This window comes from Echinops telfairi, unplaced genomic scaffold (genome assembly GCF_000313985.2).
Source record: "Echinops telfairi isolate 266 unplaced genomic scaffold, ASM31398v2 ScPeMD7_9;HRSCAF=40, whole genome shotgun sequence".
Classification (NCBI taxonomy): domain Eukaryota; kingdom Metazoa; phylum Chordata; class Mammalia; order Afrosoricida; family Tenrecidae; genus Echinops; species Echinops telfairi.
This window is the reverse complement of record NW_022103906.1, coordinates 40,317,708-40,325,562: the sequence shown is the minus strand read 5'-3', so window position 1 is coordinate 40,325,562 and position 7,855 is coordinate 40,317,708. Positions and strand designations below refer to the sequence as shown.

The following is a 7,855-nucleotide window of genomic DNA, read 5'->3' as shown; positions in this document are numbered from 1 at the left end:
GACAGTTTTATTACAGCCGAAAGGATACCAGTGAAGAGACCCAACTCTCCTTTTCTTCGTTCTTTCAAGGGACCACTAAGTCCCGGGGGAAGCTCTTTCTTTAGATCCGAGAGGCTGAAGACCAGAGTTGTGGCTGCTCCTTGCGGACATGTAGCATGTTTTAATTTTTATTAAAATATAGGATAGGATTTTAACATAGCTTGCCTTTTAAAAAGAGTTCTGAGGATGTTTAAAGTTAGTGTCTCACAATTTCTCTCGTTGGCAGATTGGTTATTACTCAGTTGAACACCATTAACTACCATGGTGATTGTTATAGACTTTCTTCTTTACTCTCAGTCAATTATTGGCTGGTATATTCCCTTAGTGTACCATTGGTTGAAGGAAGGAATGGTGAGAACACAGATGTTAGAATATAACAAGTCAGGAGCATAAAAATGAAATATTTCTGCAAATTTCCTCCAAGTAGATCAGTTTGAGTTACTTTCTGTAGCTCAAATGCATTTTAGAGATACATGGGATGCTTCTGGTATGATATATAGGTTCAAAGCGAAAATATAGTGATGATTGAATCCAAGATTTCTCTTCATCGAATGAAAGTAAATGCTATTCATGACAAAATGTATTATTTACAGAGAAGTATTTGCAAATATTAGCTTGAAAACTTCTCTTACCTTGTCAGTAAGAAATAAAAAACAAACATATTCAAATGAACCCCTTTATATTTTAATGTAAAATGCAAAAATTCAAATGTTTATGTAATAAGGGGAGTATTTGCCTAAATTTGATGGCTTTGCATAATGATTCTCTTGATTACGTATTTTTATATAAGTTCATTTTGTAAAATCATACATGATATGATGACATTTTTGAATTTGATTTTGCCAACAAAATTTTTTTGAACACAGTAATTTACCCCAAAACAAACAAAAACTCATTGCCACTGATCTGATTCCTATAGGACAGGGTAGAACTGCCCCTCTGTGTTTCTGAGACTGTAACTCTTTACAGCAGTAGAAAGCCTCATTCTTTTCCTGCAAAGCAGCTGGTGATTCCGAACTTCTGACCTTGTGGTTAGCAATCCAACATGAACCACTACACCATCGGGACCCCTATAAATAATTTGAGGCAAGTAAAATTGAAAAAAAAATCTTTGTGAATTAAAACAATAGCTGGCTGTCATCTAAAAGGCCTTAATTTACATTAATACATACTAGGATTAGACTAAAATACATTTTTTCTTTTTTTATTGTTGTAAAAATAATGTAATGCATGTGTTAGTCTGGGAGAATCAAATCCAGAGACACTCACCTATGTGTGAGAGAGCTTTATATCAAAGAGTAATTATATATTAAGAAAACATCCCAGCCCAGTGCAGATCAAGTCTATAAGTCCAATATTAGCCCATATATCTCATACTAGTCCACAAATTCTTCTTCAGACTCACACAGCACATGCAATGATACCGAAGGCAGGAAGCTCAAAGGCCAGTTGGTGGAAAGTCTTGTGGAAGCATCTCAGCACTGGTGCGGTTCTCCACATGGCTCCTTCAGGTCCCGGAGTGTGGCTCCTCAACAGGAAGGTGAAGCAAAGAGAGAGTGTGTCCCACTTCCAGGGCAGAACAGAAGTCCCAGAGTCCTCCGGAGAAGGCCATGACCATAAGGAAGGATCATTAGGCTGTGACCTGATTGACAGGTTAGACTCCACTCCATTCTGATTTATCAAGTTGACCTGAAATAGCATAACTACCACAACACATCTTTTTCATATGAGCATTTTTCATATGTACAATTAATTGACATCAGTTTAATTTAAAAAATATTTTATTTTATTTTTTTGTGAGTATGCACAGCATATTCCTCAGCATATACCAATTCAATAGATATTAAAAGAACATTATAGTAATTATTTCAAGCTATGTACATCTAAAATGATATTCTTTCTACAAAAGTAGTTTAATAATCACAGGTTAGTAAAATGATGCAATAATTATAATACCATGTATGGGAGGTAGAAGAATACATGTGCTTGATTTGGGGTGCTGGTGAAAAGTATCAAATGTACTGCGGCTTCTGAGAGAAGGAACAAATCTCTCTTCAAAGAGATACAATGAGAATTGCCTTAAAAGGGATAGCAGTAGGACTTCAGGTCTCCTCTTACTTCGAACAGGTCATCAGGAAAGGTATGCCATAATATCGCTAGGAGAAGATACCGTGCTTAGCAGGGCCTGATGAAAATGAAGAAAACCCCTCATTAAACGGTTGCTACAAGAATGGACTTAAATATACTGATAGTCATGTAGATAGCGCAGGGCAAGATTTTCTTCTGTTCTCCATAAGGTCACCAGGAGCCATGCCAACTTGATGCCAACTAGTAACAAGAAGAAAGTTTATGACACTAGACATTCTCGATTAAGGTACGGGTTTTTGGCTTTGCTGTACTGTAATCCACTGACATCAGTCTCTTTCTCTCTTTCTAAACAGTTTTACTGGCACTTAATCCACATATCACCCAATTCAAGAGTTCAATCACCTCAGGAAGAGTTGTGCAATCATTACCACAATCAATTTTAGAACATTTCCCCACCCCCCATGGTAAATCAGTTTTAAAATGAGTTGTGTAATCACCATCAGTTCTAGAGAGTGCTCCCTCCCACTCCCACATACATTGTGTGCTCCTCCAACTCCCTCACCTTCCCTATCACCCTTATCTCTGTGCCTCCACTTGTGTACTTCACAAACTGCAAAACCAGTCTATCTCAACCCATAGCACCCTACCATAGGTGTTTTGATACTGTTGCCCTTCAGAGAATGATGCTAGGGTTGGACCATTGACCTTGCAGTTATCAGCTAACCCACAGCATTTCCAGGGCCCCTTTTGCTGTAACCTAGGGACGCTATTCGCATAGAATATAATATGATGGGTACAGGAACTAAATTCAGAAGTCAAGAAGATTGACACATATTATTTTTCACATATTGTCACATAAGACCCTCGTTGAGTCTTTCAAAGGAGATACTATATCATGTTTATTGCCATGTTCAAAAAGCAGATGATCAGTAAGTGAAATGATTCAGATTTGACCACAAGCCTCACTTGTCTAAAAGCCTACCATATGTCTCCCAGTTCTATCTTGGTGGCTATTACTGGCATTCAAAGGCCTGAAAATGAAGGTGGAGGTGGGAATGGAGAAGGGACGTAATCTCAATCACAATCATAATCACAATCATTCAGGAGAGAATCACTGAGGTGAGGAGTGAGGGGATAGGATGCTTCTTCTTGTATTAAAAAAACCAAACCAAACTCACTGCCATCGAGTCAATTCTGACTCATACAAACTTATAGGACTGGGTAGAACTTCCCTGTGGGTTTCTGAGTAACTTTTTGTGGAAGAAGAAAGCCTCATTTTTCTTCCAAAGAGTACCTGGTGGTTTCAAACTCTTGACCTTGCAGTTAGCAGCCCAATACATAACCACAATGCCACTTGGGCTCGTTGGCTTGGAACTTGTGGCATGGGAGTACTTCCCTTTTGGACACACCTTGCTTGTAGTTCTTGTAGAGTGCTGACACGGGCGGGTGTGGTTGGCGATTGTTTCTGTCTGTCTGGAGCACAGGCGATTATCTAGGTTAGTAGGATAATGTTGAACAAAAGTACGGCACACATACCAAGGGCAATGCGTACCTTCCTCCAGATTTTGTCAGGGGACAACCCTGGGAAGAAACCTTTCATAGCTTGACTCAGAATTTCTCTGGAAGTGGATTTAGATACTAAACCAAGCCACTGTCCTTGAGTCAATTTTGACTTATAGTAATCTGAAGGGTAAAGAGGAATTCTCCTTTAGGGTTTAAGAGACCACAAATCTTTATGGGGGCTGACCGCCTTATCTTTCTCTTGTCAAGTGGTTGGTTGATTAGTTTGAGCTGCCAACCATAGAGTTAGCAGCCCAAGGCTTAGGTTACTTAATGCTACCAGGATTCCTTGGATTTAGATAAGAGCCCTCGAAATACAGGTGCCAGCAGTATAGTCTCAATTCTCTTTTTCATGAACATCAGTATTATATTTAGTATGAGTTTTAGGTCATCATTGTCCTTTGGGTCCGGGAAGCACATTCTAGCCCCTGTTGCTTATACAACTCAGAATAATCTTTGACCTAGCTTATGTTACGGTGCTTTCTTAAAATTGTTCTAGGTCATGGAATCCAGTGAGGCTCAATGGGCCAGAATCCCTAGTTTTAAACACCCAGTCGATCCAGCCTGAGAGTCTTCGTGTGGTTGAGGTCAGGACACTGGAACAAGGAGGAAAAAAAAATTCAGAGAAAGTATTTGTATTTGACTTGTGCTTTGAGGTCAAATGCTATCTCTGAGTTTCTGAGACTACTGTTTACTGGAGTAGAAAGCCCCATCTTTGTCTTGAGGAGTGGTTAGGGGTTTTGAACTGCCAACCTTGCTGATCACAGCCCAATCAATACACAACCCACTACGCCACTAGAGCTCCTTACCCTACTTAAGTATGATTTAGTAAACATAGCAAAGAAAATTTTATCCGGGTATTAGGATTTCATCATTTATTTTGTGGTGGACACAATTCAATTTCTAACAGTGTGTTATAATCAGTTTATTTTTAACGACGACACGAATGCTGTATTAAGTCTCTCTTCTTTCCTGATTTTCCAAGTTTATTTTTTATAAGTAAGAAATGTGTATGTGTTGTAGAGAGCAAAAGAGACCCCAAATTCAAATCTATTTTATAGAGACACATTTACTACCTCTTTAACAGAATAGAGGCGAGACAAAGACAAAAACGAACCACCTGCAGAAGGACAATCATCAGCATGCGATCATAATGGTGTCTGAAGGATTTCCAGTCTACTTCAAGAGGCTATGGGAACAACGGACATTGTTACAAAATCATGATTCATGGCACACCAACCCATCACAGTCACATGCAGTGTTACAAAATCGAGAAAGGGCCGTGACTAGGGTACATCCACGATTGTAGATTGGAACATTTGATGGAATTGTTCGGAAGCCCTCTGACCCTCTCGGTCGGGGTATGGCTCATAACCATTCAGCTCTACGAGGCCAAGGTTCCCCCAGGGAAGGCCTACGAAGCGTGTGAGGGTGAAAGTGCCTGTCTCAGGACTGGCCAGGGGATTCCAGTAAACATAACTGTCTGAGGTCTGGGCGTTTTACATTGCTGGTCAGTGGTCAGAGAGAAATCAATAGAGGCTGATTACACATGGAGGCTCAAAATGGACTTAGAGCTTCCACCATAGACTGTAGCTTTGGAAACTCCAGTGCTCAGATTTCAAGCTCTAATGCAGTGTGTGTGTGTGTGTGTGTGTGTGTAGTGAGAGTGGTGACTAGAGAAGGCCAGGAGTTTATAGCAAGTGAAAGAAATTTTTTTTAATGGGGTGGGAAGCAGGTGGAGAGAGAGAGACAGAGAAAGAGCTGTTCAAAAGGTAAATCATATCTAAGTGAACAATGATAATTTACTTGAGGAAAGGGCAGCGGGAGTCAGCTGATCTCTAACACTGTCTGACTATGAAAGCAGTAACCTTTATAGAGAGCGAGGGATTCACCGGGGACAGCGGAAGAGGGGCATTGTTCCTTGCAGCGCCAGATAGAATGTGACTTTTATTAAAATAAGAAAGGCCAAAGGGTGACAAATGTTGAAAGTGGGTAGAGTTCTGGGGAAAGCACGCATGGCTTTCTGAAGCAGAAGTCTCCCTACTGGCGGCTAATTCCGACCCCCATCCGACAACCATCCCAGACAGAACGGTAATAGAGCCTGTCTTCCCGACCGCAGCCGACTGTGTGCTTAGTCAGAAATGGGCAGCTCAAAGTCTATTTTGCTCTGTGTGAAGATGTTTAGCTGAATCATAAGCATTCAGTGTAGACAATGCATTTAACTTGATTAAGGATTCTATCCTCACAGATGTTTGGGCTTTTACTGACCTCGTTTATTACAAGGGTGCTTTGTGCACTGCCCATATCAATGGGCCAGAAACGGCATCCTGTTCTATGGGAGCCTCGGTTCTATCTCTTTCTTATAGTTCCCTTCCTGACAAGAAGGGCTGTAGCATGGGGGAAAGCCCCTCCGGCCCCCCCATTTTCTTCTGAAAACAAGCCAGATCTCTGAAGGGCTTTGTTGATCCTCGTGGAAAATCAATCAGTGATTGTAAACGTGTGCACAGGGCAAAGGTAACTACATTCCCAGAACCTGAAAAAGCCTTTATCATCTTGGTCAGCCTCTGGTTGATTTCTGTATGATCCCTGACTTTTGCCTTTAATTAGAACTTTATCCTAAACAGCCAAGTCCATCCCATTGCAAATTATTTCGTCACTCTATTATAGAATAGAATGCCCACAATGATTTCCTTTTCTACGTTTGCTGAGCTTCCCGGACTAAAGCAAATCAAACCAAATTCACTGCCATCGAGTTGATGCCAACTCATAGCAACCACAGAGGACAGAGTAGAACTGCCTCTATAGGATTCGGAGGCTGTAACTCTTTATGGGAGTGGAAAAACCTGTCCCCCCACCCCCTGCCCTCCACTCCTCCCCACTCCCCACCAGGGGCTGGTCTTTTGGAATGGCTGACCTTGCAGTTAGCAGACCTACATGTAACCACTATAGGCCACGAGGGCTAGTTTATTTCTCCATTTCATTAACTTTGGAATTCGCTATATGCTATGACTTCAGGTAGTTAGTGGGACGTATGTGGGTATAACATGCAAAACAGAAGCTTCACATGTAATTACTTTAAATATTATCCCCCTCTACTTTGCTCTCTGCCTTGAAAATAGCATGCTTCAGACACTGGGTGACTTTAACAAGTTCATGGAAAAACCCCGCTAGCTCTCTCTCTGTCTCTCTCTCTCTCTGTGAGAAGCTGGAAGGTTTTATGTTTTGCAAATCATAGCTGATGCACACGTGGCTGCCCAGGAGGCCCTGCTTTGTGGGTCTGGGTAGAAGCAGCTCTCAGGAAGGGGGCACCAAGGAGGCAGAGCTGGCCAAGTCCATAGTACGCTGTAGAGAGGGATCCAGTGAAAGGGTTCAGCTGGGCTGCTCCGGAAGCCACAGTGCGTGCACTCAGTCATCCAGCTCGCTTCCAGCTTGCTTTTGGAGACTCAGCAGATGCAGTTGGTCCAAAAGTTGGTGGCCCGGGTCCGGATGCAGCTCAGGCAGCACAGGTTCTCATAGCCCTGCTGCTTCCACTTCACAATCAGGTTTTTGTCACAGTAGCCCTCTTTGGGGTAGAGGTCAGAGGTCAGAGATGTACGGTTTTTCTGGGAGTGAATACTGAAGCTGGGCCGCAGGAACTCCACGTGCCTCGTTCCCTCATGGGCCCTCTTTCTGCTTCTCTGTCTTTGATCCCATTCACGCAGTGTTGCTTCAATCGACTCCCAGCCTTCTGGGGGAGCTTTCCAGCTTCTTTGGACTTTGGGCATTTTTATTCAAGTGGGCAAAGATCTCAGGGTCCGCTTGCCGACGGTGTGATCAGAAGACCTCTACATGGCACGGTTACAAGCGTGGATCTTTCCCAGCTCTACCGTCCGTCTACTCACGCTTCTGGAGAGGTAACTTTCCCTCTCTGGTCTTCAATTTCCTCATGGAAACCTCTGTCTCTCTGACTGCCAGTTCTCTACTCAAACTACACTATCTTTTAATTCCTGTTTTTTCATGAAGTTTTTGAAGTTCCCTCTTATTACTTGGAATGTGTGTGAGCCACCCATCCCTCTGACATATTTCCATCCCCATGTAATGACTGAAGAAATGGGCTCAGAGGGATTACAAATGCATTTTGGACACTCTCATGCCTCGTTGGATCAAGAGGCAGACATTTGAATGGAAG

General features: G+C 42.2%; 1 pseudogene; it reads right to left on the bottom strand.

The window, feature by feature from the left end:
- The window catches only part of LOC101640305, a 54,938-nt pseudogene extending 47,487 nt beyond the window's left edge, over positions 1–7,451 (bottom strand).
- Positions 7,452–7,855: the final 404 nt, after the last annotated feature.